At 45.6% G+C, this 17,751-nt stretch overlaps 1 pseudogene; it reads left to right on the top strand.

Annotated features, from left to right (window-relative positions):
• The first annotated feature begins 11,570 nt into the window (after positions 1-11,570).
• Positions 11,571-11,687, top strand: LOC136649814 (5S ribosomal RNA; annotated as a pseudogene).
• Positions 11,688-17,751: the final 6,064 nt, after the last annotated feature.

Here is a 17,751-nt window from a genome sequence, read left to right as displayed (position 1 = left end):
TGTTCTAACTCTCCCAACACTCAATTTTAGTGGATGTCCCCTGGTTCTGGTGTTATGTGAGAGTGTAAAGAGCATCTCCCTATCCACTCTGTCCATCCCCTGCATAATTTTGTATGTCTCAATCGTGTCCCCCCCTCAGGTGTCCACTATATTTCCACTGTATCCTTTTTGAGATGCGGCGACCAGAACTGGACACAATACTCCAGGTGTGGCCTTACCATAGATTTGTACAACGGCATTATAATATTAGCCGTTTTGTTCTCAATACCTTTTCTAATGATCCCAATCATAGAATTGGCCTTCTTTACTGCTGCCGCACTTTGGGTCGACACTTTCATCGACTTGTGCACCACCACCCCAAGATCTCTCTCCTGATCTGTCACAGACAGCTCAGAACTCATTACCTATATATGAAGTTTTGATTTTTTGCCCCAATGTGCATGACTTTACACTTGGTGACATTGAAACACATCTGCCATTTTGCTGCCCATTCTGCCAATTTGGAGAGTTCCTTCTGGAGCTCCTCACAATCACTTCTGGTCTTCACCACTCGGAAAATTTTGGTGTCGTCTGCAAACTTAGCCACCTCAGTGCTCACCCCTGTCTCCAGGTCATTTATGAAGAAGTTGAAGAGCACCAGTTCCAGGACAGATCCTTGGGGCACGCCGCTTTTCACCTCCCTCCATTGTGAAAATTGCCCATTGACACCCACTCTCTGTTGCCTGGTCTTCAACCAGGTCTCAATCCAGGAGAGGACCTGCCCCTAATTCCCTGACTGTGGAGTTTTCTCAGTAGCCTTTGGTGAGGGACCATGTCGAACGCCTTCTGAAAGTCCAGATATATATTGTCCACGGGTTCTCCCGCATCCACATGCCTGTTGACCTTTTCAAAGAATTCTGTAAGGTTCATGAGGCAAGACTTACCCTTCCAGAAGCCATGCTGACTCTCCCTCAGCAAGGCCTGTTCATCTATGTGTTTTGAGATTTGAAGGCATTCCACCATCTTACCCAGTATAGATGTTAGGTTGACTGGCCTATAGTTTCCTGGGTTCCCCCTCTTTCCCTTTTTAATGATCGGGCTGTGCAGGACAGTGTTTTGTATAGGTGGCTGGCTTTGAGATCCATTTCATGCGGTTTGCAGAACAAGGTGTTAGAATGAGAATGTAGAATGTCCTGCCACACCACTTCACCCAAATGGCATAGCCAGCGGGGATGCAAAGCACTATGTTTTGCAGGAAGCCTTGCCGTGGTGTTCAAGTGATCCCTCCTCTTCAGAGCCATTCCAGGTAGAGGGGAGCAAACTGGAGGTGAAAGCCACATCAGTATGGTTCCCACTGAATCCTGCAGGAGAGTTTTGGCATCTGGAGGCCTCTGTGGGGTAAGGGAGTTAGGTAAGATTTAGTTAACAACCTTACTAACTAAATAGAAGACTTTTGGGCAGCTGCTGTAAGCAAATAGCATCCTGACAAAGTTAGAAGTTCTCACTCATTTGCCTGAAACAGGATTCCTGCTTAAGCGATGCATCAGTGGATGCCAACATAGCAAATATTTCAAAAGTAGATGAATAGAATCAAAGAAACTGTTATGTCATCATAAACAGTGTTTTTGAGCGTTGTCAATGCACTTCCTTCATCTTCCTAACAGTCTCAGCTTTCTTTCTTTTTTTTAATTTTAAAAGCAAGTTTCTAGCCCTTAGGACTAACGGTTATGCTCTTAAAGCAGTCGTTCTCAAACCTTTTTGTATCAGGACCCACTTTTTAGAACGACAATCTATCAGGACCCACCGGAGGTGATGTTTTTACATTAACCTGGAAGTAATGTCATGGCCAGAAGTAACATCATCAAGCAGGAAAATGTTTAACACCCCCCACAACAAAATTAAATCAAATTAGTAAATTAAAAGTTTACAATAAGTATATGTTCTAGAAATTATTTAAAATAAAAAACCCTTCTAATACAGAAGAATCGTCCTAGCAAGCAGTTGATGATCTGTTTTTAAAACACCTGAAAGGCTGCAATTCTTTTTATCCAGGAGTAAACCCCATGGACTATCATTGTTAAAACCATACACATAGTAGCCTAATATATTGAAGCCTCAAATAGCCTCAAATCTAATATATTAAAAATAAAATACACATTGAAACGAATGTGAACTCACCTGAAATTGGCTCATGGCCCACCTAGTGGGGTCTGACCCACAGTTTGAAAAACTCTGTCTTAAAGTGTGGAGACAATATCTGCAAAAATCTCAGAAACTGGGGAAAGGGGCTAAACAAGATTTCATGCTTCTCCTTGTGATGTGCAAACACATTCAGTAGCATGCTGTTGGGATGCTGGTAAATCTGGAGCCACCCACTAGCAAAGGGAAGGTGGTAGGGGAGGCAGGAGGTGTGAGGGAGAGTGAAATGATGCAGCAGCTGGGGTGGGAGGGAGAAATGGGACCACAGTGGGGCAGGGGATGGGCAGGGGATGGGCAGATCCTAGGTCTGGGGTAGGTTTGGTGGCAGTGGTAGCTGCCAAATCCTAACCTCCTTCCCAGACCTAATCCTGCAGTGCACACCAGACCAGCATCAGCTATTTAGCTAGTGCAGGTCCAAGTAGACCCCCACCCCCACATGCCGCAGAGGCTTACCCCAGATAAGGGAATGTTCATTCCCTTACCCAGCAGAGACCTCTGCAATCCCCCCCACTGCATGCAGCAGTAGCCATTTTGACACTGCTGCATCAGCCAAGGGTTAGGAAAGAATAGAATTGGGTTCTCAGTGAGATTGTCTGCAATGCATTATAAATGAGGTCACCTTTAAGACAACTCAGAGAGCATGGCTAGTGCAAAATACAGCTGCCAGGCTATGAACTGGGACCAGATGTTATAAACACATCTTGCCAGTACTTATAGAATCCCAGCAGCTCTTAGTTTTTGAACATAGCTGAAACTGGTTCAAAGGACTTTTAAAGCGATACACAGTTTGGGACCTGAGTACCTGAAGGATCACCTGCTCTCACATGCTCCTGCCCATATGCTGAGATCTTCACTGGAGACTGCCCCCCAGGGCTTCCACCATCTGAGACAAGGCAGGCAACAACTGGAGAAAGGGTCTTCTCAGTGGTGGTACTTTGACTGGATCTCTCTCTCCAGGGATGCTCACTTGGCCCTCACCCTGTTGCTTTCTCAGTATTAGGCAAAAACCTGTTTTATTTTTTCCCCAGCCTTTTCCTGTCTGATCAGCTTTGCTTGTGGCTTTTTTGATGAGTGGATTGAAACACTATGACTTTTTAGCTGCTTTTTTACAGTCATTTGATGATTCGGGTGATGCTATTGTTTTATTTCCTTTGTTACTCGCCCAGGGTATAATTGGATTGAAGAGCGGTATAAAAATGTATTCCACAAAACCAATAACAATAGTGCTAGAATAAATTATGCAAAATATTTTTAAAAATATGGAATAAATGATGCAAAACAAGAGGAGCATAAGAGACGGAACTTCAATGTGCATAATTTATTGGGTTATGAAATTCAGCTTTTCTTGGAGGATAATTTGGCTCCCTGGAGATTATAACAACTGTCTTAATAACTGTACCATTGTAGGGGGGCAGGGGAGAGATTTTGCATGAAGAATAAAACTGAAGTCTCTTTAATTCAGAACAATTTCATTTTTCCCCCATTCCCACAAACACAGGACCACTTGGCTATATAAAGAAGCATGGCCTCGATTAGGTTCCCGCCATCCACTGCATTAATCATAATCCAACACACCTTTCAAAAAGTAAATAACATCTTTAAGATGATCAGACTCGGTTTCAAACCACATTTTTTCTTATTAAAGAAGTATGCGCAGATCAGGGGGAAAATCAATAGGAGCGAGTTAGACCAGCTCGCAATGGTGTCGGAGTGTCGAAGGCATTTGTTATCAGTGGCGCAGGCCCTGAAAAGATGACAGAGCTGCCATATTATAGGCAAAAGGTAATCTTACAGGGCTCAGCTGAGGTGAGTCCTTCCATATTATTCTTTGTGTATTTTTAAATTAAAAAAAAAAAAAAAGTTCTACATCTTCTGTAGCCACTCCTGACTAGAGCTGTGTCTCGGGTTAAACTAGCATGCAATGTCACATTCTGTAATTCACGGAGCCTGTTTCACTTGGTAGCAGTGGTGTAGCTGGAGGGGGTGCAAAGCACAAAGTTTTGCAGGAAGCCTCACTGCAGCAGGGGCCCCTCTCTTTCAGAGCCATTCCAGGCAGTGGGAGCAAAAGGGAGGTATACTTCGTGCGTCTGCACCCTCTCTAGGTACACCACTGCTTGGGGGGGGGGGAATGAGAGATGAAATAGACAAATGAAACAGACAATCCATTGAACCCACTGTGCATTCACAGGCACCTTTTTGGGTTGAGGGATATGTGGATGGTGTAGCGGCTCTGGTGTTGGACATAAACTTGGAAGATCCAGGTGCAAATTCCCACTCAGCCATGAAGCTTCCTTGGTGACCATGGACCAGTTGCTCTTTCTTCGCCTCACAGGACTGTTGTGAGGACAAAAGCAGGAGAGGAACTATGTATACCACCCTGAGCTCCTTGGAGGAAAGGTTTTCTAAAAATGTGAAAAAGAATAAATAATATGGAATCAAGGCCAGAAAAAAATGGATTGAAGCTTGGCTGGCCCAGATAGTAACCATGAAGCCTCGTATTTCCCCATAACTGACAGTGCCAAATGCTGACTGGCTGATGCTTATATCAGTTACAAAGAACTTCTTTTTCATTTTCCGATCCAGTGCTGAAGAATGCTAATTAGCTGAACCTTTTCACTAGCCAAGATTCTACATTTAGGAAGCCACTGTTCAAGGGGACAAGATTGGAACTAAAAGTTATGGGCAGTACTCAAAATGGGGGGAGGAAGAGAAGGCACAGCCTGTCTTATCTTTTGTGATGGCATCTCCATTGCTTGTTTTTGAAGGCCACACAGTTTGACAAAAAAGAAAAGGAATCAGAGAGTGTGGCTTTCATTTTTTAGAACACTTTTTTTCTTCTATAAGTCAAGGATTGATTGTGGGTGGAATCACTGGAACTTTTTGCCTTATCAAATTAAATAGTGTGCTTTAAAATAAAATTGGTCCTTTCAGTGGTCTGAAATCTGGGCGGTGTGATCCTTTGAGAGGCGTCATCAAATGCCTGCAAATTCCCCATGGATTGGTTGGGAAACCACAAAGTTATTGGCAGACGCCATGAAGTTATGGTTTCCCCCGTTAAAACTAATCGGGAAGGAAAATGGGCAAGTCGGCAACTGACCAAGATGATTTTCACAAGGTCATGTAGGCCTTACTTACAAAGGCACAGACTTCAACAAGCTGATTACTCACAATAAACAAAAAGAGATGGGCTCTGTTGCTTACTGTCCAGCAAACAAGAGTTCTGGAAGACTCCAAATGATCTTGACTACTTTGTGACATTCTAATATCCACCTAATGAGGGACCAACATTTGAATTCTGAATGTGTATCTTGTCCAACTTTTTTGAGTTACTGCAGAAGACAGTGTACACGAACAGGTGTTTTCAACTGTTGCGTGTATCACTACATGTATGTAGAATCTATCCAACATTGGCCTTTGAGTTTGCTTTGCTTTGGTTCTTAATTTTTACTTGGGCAGAAAAACAAAGAAGCCTAAAAAAGGAGTGTGCTGTGTGTGCAATTGTTCAGCCTGATCTGATGTGTCTCAAAGGGGCTTACAATATAAGTAAATAACAGCACTGGGGACAAAAGAGGCCAAAAGAAATTTAAAAATGACAGTATATAAACATGATATAAAAATTCAAAAAATCAAAACTTTAGATATAGGCTGATGGGTTCTGAGCTGTCTGTGACAGATCAGGAGAGAGATCTTGGGGTGATGGTGGACAAGTCGATGAAAGTGTCGACCCAGTGTGCGGCGGCAGTGAAGAAGGCCAATTCTATGCTTGGGATCATTAGGAAAGGTATTGAGAACAAAACGGCTAATATTATAATGCTGTTGTACAAATCGATGGTAAGGCCACACCTGGAGTATTGTGTCCAGTTCTGGTCGCCGCATCTCAAAAAAGACATAGTGGAAATGGAAAAGGTGCAAAAGAGAGCGACGAAGATGATTACGGGGCTGGGGCACCTTCCTTATGAGGAAAGGCTACGGCGTTTGGGCCTCTTCAGCCTAGAAAAGAGATGCCTGAGGGGGGACATGATTGAGACATACAAAATTATGCAGGGGATGGACAGAGTGGATAGAGAGTTGCTCTTTACACTCTCACATAACACCAGAACCAGGGGACATCCACTAAAACTGAGTGTTGGGAGAGTTAGAACAGACAAAAGAAAATATTTCTTTACTCAGCATGTAGTTAGTCTGTGGAACTCCTTGCCACAGAACATCATGATGGCATCTGGCCTGGATGCCTTTAAAAGGGGATTGGACAAGTTTCTGGAGGAAAAATCCGTTACGGGGTACAAGCCATGATGTGTATGCGCAACCTCCTGATTTTAGAAATGGGCTATGTCAGATGCAAGGGAGGGCACCAGGATGAGGTCTTTTGTTATCTGGTGTGCTTCCTGGGGCATTTGGTGGGCCGCTGTGAGATACAGGAAGCTGGACTAGATGGGCCTATGGCCTGATCCAGTGGGGCTGTTCTTATGTTCTTATGTTATCTTAAAACACACTTGCACAGCTCCAAAGAGCGGTTGTACATAACCAGCCCCAACAACCATCAAAAGTGCAGAGCTTGCTCAATTTTTTTCATGGAAGATTTGGGATGGGCTGGATGGGGAGCAGAGCCTGGTCCCAGGTGTGATGTTTCTGAGGCTGTGCTCAGGGAGTAGGCAGATCTTAGATGAGGGGCCCTGCAATGGCCCTTCTCTCTAGCAGCAGCAGCAGCACATACTGCTGGGAAAGATAGTGAGATATGATGGAAACCAGAGCTCAGTCTCAGATATAACAGTGTGGGAGTCTAGTTTTCCCATGAGATAGGCAGCTCATTGTCATGGTGGATCCCAGCAGCAGCATACATCAGGATGTTATCCAGCCTGACACACCCCCTGTCTCTCCTAGGACTTATGCCAGCAAACTAGCTGGTGTACATCCAAGGAGACCCACTGATGGCCGGGCAGCCGACTCAGAGGAAAGAAAAATGGTAGCTTACCTCTCCCAGGCCTCCTGGTCACACCTCCACCACTTCAGCGTACACTCAGTCAGTGTGGCTGCACTGAGGAAGATGCTGGGGGAATAGAATTTGGCTCTTACAGCCCTATCCTAAGCTGCCCGTTGTGCTGGGACTGCCGCAGTGCCGAAACAGCTGCCTCGACATCCTGTTTGCAACAGGGCAGCTGCCACTGGCTCCTCCGGGGAAGGAAAGTAGCCCCACAATTGGGCTACTTGATTCTGTGGCAGCACTTGGGCTGCCATAGAATCAAGAGCCTCCGTGCAGTCCGGCACGGAGCTTAGGATTCGGTAGAGCTGAGCTCTTCCGGTCCTGCCTCCCTCCCACCCTGCTCCTTCCCCCAGCCCACCTCCTCTCCGCCCTCTCCCCACACCCCCATCTACCTCTCTGCCATCTGGCGACCACGGAGCAGCGGAGCACCAGTGTTCTACTGGAGCTAGCCCAGCACTGGCTGGCGCTAGACTAGCTCCGGCATTCAGCTGGCACTAAGGACTCGCAAACGTACTTTACAGCACGTTTGCAAAAGTGTGTGCCAGCAGTAAGCCGGTGCACACTGTTTAGGAACGGGCCCTTAGTTCCTAACTCATACTGCAAACATCATGCCCTCCTGATGTCCCCCTAAGTTCCAGCCCTTCTCAATGTCTTGGTCTAGTTCCCTCTTTCCTCCTCCACTGGGCAGCAAGTGGTGCTTGCCTCCTCTTGGTTTACTGCAGCTCTTAATATTTGATGTTGGGAGGATAAGTGGGCCAGAAATGGCAGTGTTCTTTTATTACTTCTTCTCCAATGGGGAATGTTTGGGTTATTTATGAAGCTAAATGACTCATTTATTTAATTGTTATTTTCTTTAATTAAAACGCAAAGCACTCAGAGACACGTGTGCCTTTTGGTGGCAGTAACGAGAATGATCGTTGCAATCCCATCGGACAAACATAGTAAAATATAATGAAAAATTAAAACCTATTGCATGATTTTTTTTTAAAAGTCCTAAGCAGAGAGAGAAGCAGATTGCTCTGATGAATGTTTCTTAGGCAATATCAATCAAAAGTCCTTTGGGAACCATTGTTGTATAGTGGGAGAACAAATTACAAATTATCATGCATATTTTGTCTTTATTTTATTTACGACTATAGCCCATCTGAAAAACTTGGGGCAAAGAATTATCTCTCTCTCTCTCTATTTTGGGGTGGGGGGGGGGTCACACCAATTTCATATAGTAGGCCAAATAGCATTCATGGTCCAGGAGTGACATCATTAAGCAGGAAGTGATGTCATTAAGCAGATGATGGCCAGGAATAAGCACTTGGTTCTTATTAAGTGAGAACATAGAAACTCATTAGTTGCAAATGAAAGAAAATGTGCAGAACTTGATCCTATTTTCAAGGTATATGGGAGGAGCCCAATAATTACAGGGGCCACCTTTCAGCAGCACGTCTGCCTCAGCATCAAGGCTCAGCTCAGCAGCTGAGAGGTGCTAAAGGAATGCCTCGGCAGAAGTGGCACTGCTGAAAGGGCAGCCTGTTTGATAATCAGGCTCTCCCAGCATCTCAGCAGGATCTCCATTTTTCACCCCTCTTGGTCTGCCCCTTTACCCATAGCGTTCCTTGCCTTCTAAGGCCTCCTTCTGTCTCTCCCTCCCAAAGCCTCAGCAGAAGTGCTGCTGCTGAAAGGATGGTGCTGGGAGAGTTCATGGGGGGGGGGGCAGATAAAGAGCTTCTGGGGGCCACATCCAGCCTGTGGGCTTTATATTTAACACCCCTTATCCATCCATCCATCCATCCATCCATTCATTCATTCATTCATTCATTCATTCATTCAGCAGGTTTATAATGGTCAGATCATGGTAGCTTATGGCTGGGAATCTCTGTGTCCGAAAGCAGTTATGGACTGGAGTTTAACTACACATTTATTTTGTGACTCCCAGTGTAGGATGGTGACAAATTAAGTTGAGGAATCAGCATGGGGCAAAGAGTTGAATGCCACCTCAGTGCTCTGGCCCCAATCTGAATTGCTCCCAGTCTGAATTTGCAGAGAGTGCAAATTCATGTCTCCCTGAGACATCTGGGGAGCTGCTGTTAGATACAAGAAGCTGGAATAGATGGGCCCTGGGCCTAATCCACCAGGGCACTTCTTATGTTCCCCACAGTTTTATGAAGAGAGATGGAACGCTCACATCACATCTGCTCTGACCTTCAACCTCTTTTCTAACAGGCTCTCTTCTGCATAGTAATAATGCACCCAGGTGGTTGAGCGCCTTTCAGTTGTATCCAAAATGAGGCCACCTACTTACAAAGTAGTGGTTGCTTCAGAACATGGGACGTGGTGGCGGGGGGGGGGGGTCAGGCTGAGAGATCTTGAGTCAGCTGGACAGTCTAGGGTTGGGGAGATGCATGTTTTTGTTGCAGGCCCATCTTGTCTTTTCCTGCTTCTCAGGGGGCTCTTTTAAATGAAAGTGGCTTCTCCATATTGCCGTCTAATTATGCAAAGTTCCCGTCATCGTTCTTTATCTGTGTTAAGGGTGCCATCTCCTTATCCTGTCTTCTAGTCTAAATTCTCCTCAGCTCCCAGAAGTTCTCCAGGATGTATGCAGCCTCCTCCTTTGCCATCTGTCTGCCGTGAATTCGCTTGAAATCAGCAGCTCTGTCAACCAGAATGTACAGAATGTGCGACTCAATACTTTTTCCTTCCTTCTCTAATTATGCTTTTACTGTACATCTGCTAGCCTCCCACTTCCTTCTCCTCCTCCTGTCCAGATTGTTGATGTGATTTAACTGGGATCTTGATGCTTGATTTTCCTGTTCTTCCCAACCCAGGGACAGTGCTGAGTATTCACAGCAGCATGCAAGGAGTATGGTTAAGAGGAGAACAATCTGGCCCTTGGACTATTACAGCGGATTGGTGGCTGGTTGGAGGGAAGCAGTAGCAGCATGGAAGACACCACGAATCTACTGCCCTGTTGGATTGCTTGCGATCTGTTGCTGATGCAACCTGCGTAGGGTGGCTTCATGGATTGGCCTGACAGTGTCCCAGTCTCGTAGTCATCAATTTCATGTTGACCCCTTGATGACTCCTTTTTGGTTTGGATTTGGACTTTGCTCAGAATGAGTGTGGACAACGTTCTTTTAATAGCAGATTTCCTTAATGCAATAACAGTTTGAAACCTGACATTGTTCTCTCTTTTTGGACTCACACCAATCTTCAGCTTCAAGGTCTAACAAATCCTCCAGTGTGACCCAAGCACGTTAAAAAAGTGGGGTAAATGTCTTTGAGATATCCCTGTAAATATGATAGGGCCTCCTCTGATATTATACTCTTGTAGCCATGGGACTCATTCTCAAACTGTGTTTTGGGGGATCCTGGAGTTCCTCAGAAGCAAAGTAAAGGTTCCTCTGGGATGAGACCAGTAATGGTGGCCAAGCTTTCCTCATAGAGAGTTTGCCCACCACTATGAATCATCCCTTGCAATGTGAAGGAACAGGAGAGTGTTGGGTATATCTTAGGTCAGTTCATCAAGAGCACCACTGAAGCCATTAAAAGGATGGGTCTTCAACTCAACTTTTGCAAGCCAAAGTTCCCAGTTTCAACTCTTGGCCTCATCAGGTAAAACTTGGAAAGACCCTTGGAAACTGCTAGTGGTCCGACTCCATGGAAGGCTGCTCCTTGTGTTCATCAATGAAGCCCAAAATAAATACAATCTCAGTGCCACATTGATTTGGACTGGTTGAGAGGTGGACCAGCGATCCATTCAGCAACTGGAAGCTTTTATAGCGGTATTGAAAGAATTGCTCTGTCCCAGTGGCATACCTAGAGGGGGTGTGAAGCATTAAGTTTCGCAGGGAGCCTCAGCGTGATGTGCAAGCAGCCCCTCCCCCTCCTCTTTAGAGCCGTTCCAGGCAGGGGAGCAAAATGTAGGCATTCGCCTCCCTTTATTTGCCTTCATTTTGCTCCCTCCCGCCCAGAATGGCTCCGAAGGGGAGTGGCCACTTGCACACCTCAGTGAAGTTCCCTGCAAAACTTAGTGCTTTGCACCCCCTCTAGCTACACCACTGCTATTTCCTATCGTCAAGAATTTTCCTTGCTGGTCTGCGCATTTCCCCCATAGTTCCATCAGTTCATCAACAGTAAGTTGCCCCACTTGCACCCAGTGCAGGTTCTACGTAGGTGGAACACTTACCCAACATCTCTCAAGTTCAAGGGCCTAAGGGCTGAAATCCTCCAGATAGTTGATGATTCTCAGGCTGGCCCACTGGTGAAAATTTCATGGCTAAAGGTGAAGACAACAAGGTGGTGGAAAAAAAGTGGCAACTTTAAAAAGTTGGTCTGTTTTAGGTATATACCACAGTTGGGCCCAGTGGCATAACTCAAGGGGGTACAAAGCACTAAGTTTTGCAGGGAATCTTACCATGGCAGCAACTGTTACCCTGCACATGCTTGATCTCATCTGATCTTGGAAGCTAAGCAGGGTCAGGCCTGGTTAGTACTTGGATGGGAGACCGCCTGGGAATACCGGGTGCTGTAGGCTTATACCGTAGTCTTTCGAGACTGAAGGTTGCCAACCACTTAGCATGGCATGCAAGTGCCCCTCCCTCTCCCCTTTGGGGCCATTCTGGGAGGTGGTAGCAAAACGGAGGCGAATGCCTGGCTCGGAACGGGAGGGGCCGCTTGCATGCTGTGGTGAGGCCCCCTGCGAAACTTGGTGCTTTGCACCCCATCTAGCTACTCCACTGCTTGGGCTTTGAGGATGCACTATGTAATCAGGAGTGGATTGGTGTCAGAAATGATAGCCCCTCTTACCTCCAAAGTGGAGCTCTTCTGAAAAGGTATCGATGGTCACACCAGACTGTTTCTTTGCTAGGGTGCCAGCAGTCATTGCATTGATTTCATGGCCGTAGGAGTAAGGCGGGGAGGGGGTGTGTGGATCATTAAAGTAGATTGTCAGAGGAAGAATAAAAAAAATGCCAATAAAGTGGCACGATCATTTAGAGAACTGCGGTGCAAGCGCAGGGAACAGGGAGGGGCCAACATTTTCACCCTTACCTCTGGCTTCTGAGCTCGATGAGCATTTTTTAATATGTAACCTGGATTTACAGGTAGTTTTGATGTTCCAAAGAGCGGATTGGGAACAAGCCTGGGTCATAAAAAAAAAGAGGAAGAACACCAAATTGCTTTGAGGGCTGTAATTTCCTGAAGCGTATGAACATTTTGAGGCGAGACCTCCGTCTGTGCATTCTTTTATTATCCCTGAGATCTCATCAGGAGAAAAGTTAGAAAGACCATTAAACACACCCACACCAAGGAAATTTTTTTTTTCATCCGCAAATTATTTTGGTGTTTTTTGTCCGTTCCAAGTTGGTTTTTCTCTGTGCGGCATTATAATTGAGGGATGGAAGCATCTACTCTGTCGTGGAAGAATGCAGAAGGGGGTAGGTGGGCAGAGAGGATCTGCTCACAGTGATATAGAAGTGGAAGACTGAAGCCCGTCCTCTATAGTGGTTAGCATTTTGGCCGAGGATTCGCAAGACTCAAGTTTAAATCTCCGGCCAACTGCAAAACTTTGGACCCACATCACAGGCTTGTTGTGCGGATATGAATATATGAGCACAATTCAAGGTGCTGGTTATTTCCTTCAAAGCCATTTATGTCCCAGGACCAGGAGACTTCTATGTGAATCTACCCATCCCTTGGGATTTAGAAGAGAGGTTTTCTTGCAAATCTGGAAGCCTTCTGACCTAGGCTGGTGGTACTGCATGAGAAGGACTTCTTGGTGGTGGCCCCTAGTCATCTGCAACTACCTATCACTGAATGTGCCCCTGGCCTTCTCCCTGCCTGTTTTTTTTTCTTTTCTAGAAACTGAAGATCTGACTCAGCATGCATCTTCTGGGCTCTGGCTCTTTGCTCCAATTTTCTGTGCTTTTATGACATTTTGCTATTGATGTTTACATTTTATTACATCACGTGTATTGATTGGTTTGACCTTTATGGTGAACTCCTTTATGTCCCTTTGTGGGACAAAATGCAAGGAGTGAACTTTTTAATGCCTGATACAGAGTCAGACCGCTGATCCATCTAGCTCAGTCTTGCCTACACTGAGTTGCAGCAGCTCTCTGGGGTTTTAAGCAGGGGCTTTTCCCAGTCCTACTTGGAGAAGCTGCCAGGGAGGGAACCTGGGACCTTCTGCATGCAAAATAGGTTGCCTATCAGTGAGTGATGCCTCCTAAAAAAGGCTGGTCGGACTCAGCTTCAGAGTCAGCAGTCAGAGCTAGTCCATTGCTATCCATTGCTATTGCCTCAGACTAGCTAGAAAAGTAAACAAAAGCATCTGGTTCCACCCTAGACCTCTCAGAACCACTGAGTTTCCACCCCTGTTGCAACCCCCAGATGTGCACTGGGCTTCCTTCCTGACCTAGATACTCCATTCCCAGTAAAGTTACCAGTCCTGGACTGATTTGCCTGGAGTATCCAGAAAACTGCCAGCTCCTAAGCTAATATTATAATGCCGTTGTACAAATCGATGGTAAGGCCACACCTGGAGCATTGTGCTCAGTTCTGGTCGCTGCATCTCAAAAAAGACATAGTGGAAATGGAAAAGGTGCAAAAGAGAGCGACTAAGATGATTACGGGGCTGGGGCACCTTCCTTATGAGGAAAGGCTACGGCGTTTGGGCCTCTTCAGCCTAGAAAAGAGATGCCTGAGGGGGGACATGATTGAGACATACAAAATTATGCAAGGGATGGATAGAGTGGATGGATAGGGAGATGCTCTTTACACTCTCACATAACACCAGAACCAGGGGACATCCACTAAAATTGAGTGTTGGGAGAGTTAGAACAGGCAAAAGAAAATATTTCTTTACTTAGCGTGTGCTTGGTCTGTGGAACTCCTTGCCACAGGATGTGGTGCTGGCGTCTAGCCTGGACGCCTTTAAAAAGGGATTGGACAAGTTTCTGGAAGAAAAATCCATTATGGGTTACAAGCCATGATGTGTATGCGCAACCTCTTAACCTTAACCTTTGGGTTAAGTCAGAATGCCAGATGTAGGGGAGAGCACCAGGATGAGGTCTCTTGTTACCTGGTGTGCTCCCTGGGGCATTTGGTGGGCCGCTGTGAGATACAGGAAGCTGGACTAGATGGGCCTATGGCCTGATCCAGTGGGGCTGTTCTTATGTTCTTATGTTCTTAACCTCCTGATTTTAGAAATGGGCTATGTCAGAATGCCAGATGCAAGGCAGGGCACCAGGATGCAGGTCTCTTGTTATCTGGTGTGCTCCCTGGGGCATTTGGTGGGCCACTGTGAGATACAGGAAGCTGGACTTGATGGGCGTATGGCCTGATCCAGCGGGGCTGTTCTTATGTTCTCCTGGTATTGGACAATTTTGGAGATTTTAACCTGGCCTTGCAGGCTTAATGATCATGATGGTTATCTCCCATGCATGCATGTGTTTTTAAAAAGCCCTGCCAGCAACAGAAGTGCAGCAAATGTGTTCTTGGCCATGTTCAATTCCTAAGCATCTTGACACAAAGCCAGAAATCCATCTGTCCTGGGGTCACTTGGCTGCCTTGCTGTCTTGGACTCCAGCCTCTCAACAGTTGTCTGAAGAGGAAGCTGAGAGTGGGGACCACTGTGTACTCTCAATGTGATATTCAAACAGATCTGAAGGTTCATTTATAAACCATGTTTGTTGGAAAACGTGTACATATTTGAAGTCATGAGAGTTTTGTGGCATCTTCTTTCCTTGTTTACATTCCAAGGGGGGAAAAAAATGAAGGCGCTGAAAAAAACTGTTTAAACATTCTAATGTTACTAGAACTAAAGCCCTCACTAAACTGAGGTTCAGCACTCAAAGCAGCCTTGAAATGAATCAACCATGGATTCAGTCTTTGTCCTTCAAACTGCAGACTAATCACACTGACTTACTGTACACCCTCCAGAGTTTCAGACTGGGATCTTTCCCAGCTCCGCCATGGAACCTGGGACAAACTGCAGGCAAATTGGGTCCTGCCCCACTGACCTGCAGGCCCCAGTGACGTAGCTAGAGGGGGTGCAAAGCCCAACGTTTTGCAGGGAGCCTCACCACAGCGTGCAAGCAGCCCCTCCCCCCCTTCGGAGTCATTCTGGGAGGTGAGTGCAAAACTGTGAGTGCTCCCACTGCCTGGAATGGCTCTGAAGGGGTGGGGCTGCAGTGCGAATTCCTGCAAAACTTAGTGCTTTGCACTCCCTCGAGCTACGCCACTGACAGGCCCTCCTTTCCCGGCCATGCATGCTTTCTCAGTAGAGCCACTTGAAAAAAACCAACTTTTTTTAATTCCAACTTTAAAACTTCCCAGTCTGATTGGTACAGTTTCTGTGATGTTGCTAATTAATTTGCGGAAACAATGCCTGTTTAGATGTGAAAAATTTCAGTAGAAAAATGCAGCAATGGAAGACATTTCACCCCACCTCCCTGGATGCATCCATCATTCCCTGCTTTTGATGCATAAATAGGAACATGCCATCCCTGTAAAGGTCTCGTCCGAACAACCCTTAGTTTCCTGCTGGTTTCTTAACTTTCTGCAGACGACACCCTTGTTTTTGTCAAGTCCCTGGTAGAGCTGCAGAGAGAATACGGCATCCAGGAACCTTTCCTATGCCCAAGTGTTTTTGTTCAGTGACATCTCTTGCCCAGAGAGTTGGATCTCTGTTGGGTACTCCCATCTGTCTGTGTACAGCCTCATGTTGTTTTGGTTTATTTTGATCCATATTTAATGCTGTGACTGTGCTGGTTTCTTTCTTCAGGTTCTTAATTCTTTCTGATAGACCAAGTCAACTGTCTCACATCATTTTAGCCAGAGTCCCATCTGTCACTGAAAACAGATATCTCTGTCTGCCTTTCTCTCTCTCTCTCTCTCTCTCTGTGTGTGTGTGTGTGTGTGTGTGAATGTATACACTATCTCTCTCTCTCTCACACACACACACACACACACACAGGTGTGTTATCTTGCTTTTCCATAACGAGGACAAATTGTTGTCTCTCAATTTACTGATCTTGTCATTATCTGGTGGGGATTCAGGACTGCTTCATTTTTGACAAGCTAATTTTGACACGATGAAACACACAAAAAGGGGGGAAATGGGGGAAATTTTTTTTTTAAAAAAATGTTTTATCAGAATCTACTTTTTTGTCAATTGCAGCTTCTTTTCCAATTCCCCACCTTGGTGTCCTAATTTTATTCTTGCTTGAAAACTCCATTCTCTCTCTCTCTCTCTCTCCCCCCCCTTGCCTGCTTTCAGTTCTTAGATGGGAAAGGGCTTTGTGGTTAGTTATGCATTCTATTGGCAAGGGGGAGAAAAGGTGTTTTGAAAAAGAAGAATGTGGTTTGCAGCCATCTACTGAAAGATGATGAGGCCAAAAATCACTTGCTACAATGAAAACATGATATGATAGAAAATAAGTAGGCAAGACCCCTCCTTGGGCAGCAGTTTAGGATCAGATCAGACAATATCTCACCCCAATTTAAGGGCAGGATAAGGTTTTTGCCCTCCCAGCCCACCTGGCACATCAGCCTTGCTTTTCAGTGCCCCTTGTCCCAGGTATGTCTTATGAACAGGACCAGAAGACTCATATGGTATACTGTATTCACAGAGAGATTGCCTTGGAGAAACTGGGTTCAGTTCTCATGTCAGACTTGAAGGGACTGAAACATCTGGCTTCAGTTGATGAGAATGGATTGGATCTGGAGAAGCATCAGAGAAGTCCCACTCAATTAGAAAGGCTTTCCTGCCCCTTTCTCTCCACTGTAGCTCTACCTCCAGGTCCAACAGCAATATGCCTCTGAGCATATTGAAGGTGAGCAACGGTGATAGAGGGGTGTGCTTTGCTTGTGGATTAACTTTTCTCTTTTGATTGGGGACTCTTCACAGGTTTTTTGTTGGCCACTGTGGAAAATGGGATGCTGTACTAACTGATCATAAGAACATAAGAAGAGCCGCTCTGGATCAGGCCAAAGGCCCATCTAGTCCAGCTTCCTGTATCTCATAGTGGCCCACCAGATGCCTCCACAAGACAAGACGACGCAAGACAAGACAAGAGCATACAAGACAACAAGATTCCCACATCCTGGTACCATTCCCATGCATCTGGCATTCAGATATGGCCTACTTCTAGAACCAGGAGATTGTAGGTATCTATAATGGAATTTTCCTCCATAAAACTGTCCAATCCCCTTTTAAAGGCAGCTGGGCTAGGTGCCATCACCACATCCTATGGCAAGGAGTTCCACAGATTAATTACATGCTGGGTAAAGAAATATTTTCTTTTGTCTGTTGTAACTCTTCTGACACTCAATTTTAGTGGATGACCCCTGGTTCTGGTACGGTGTGAGAGGGAAAAGAGGATCCCTTTATCCATTCTATCCACCCTGTGCATAATTTTGTATGTCTCAATCATGTCCCCCCCTCAGGCATCTTTTTTCTAAGAGCTCCAAACACTGTAGCCTTTCCTCATAAGGGAGGTGCCCCAGGAAGTAGTCATTTCCGTCACTTTTTTGTGCACTTTCAGCCCTATCCAGGAGGGCTCTTTTTAAGTTCTTATGTTTCTTTTTGACTTTTA

The sequence above is a fragment of the Tiliqua scincoides genome, chromosome 4 (assembly GCF_035046505.1).
Source record: "Tiliqua scincoides isolate rTilSci1 chromosome 4, rTilSci1.hap2, whole genome shotgun sequence".
Classification (NCBI taxonomy): domain Eukaryota; kingdom Metazoa; phylum Chordata; class Lepidosauria; order Squamata; family Scincidae; genus Tiliqua; species Tiliqua scincoides.
The sequence above is the reverse complement of the archived record's forward strand: the minus strand, read 5'-3'. Positions and strand labels throughout refer to the sequence as shown.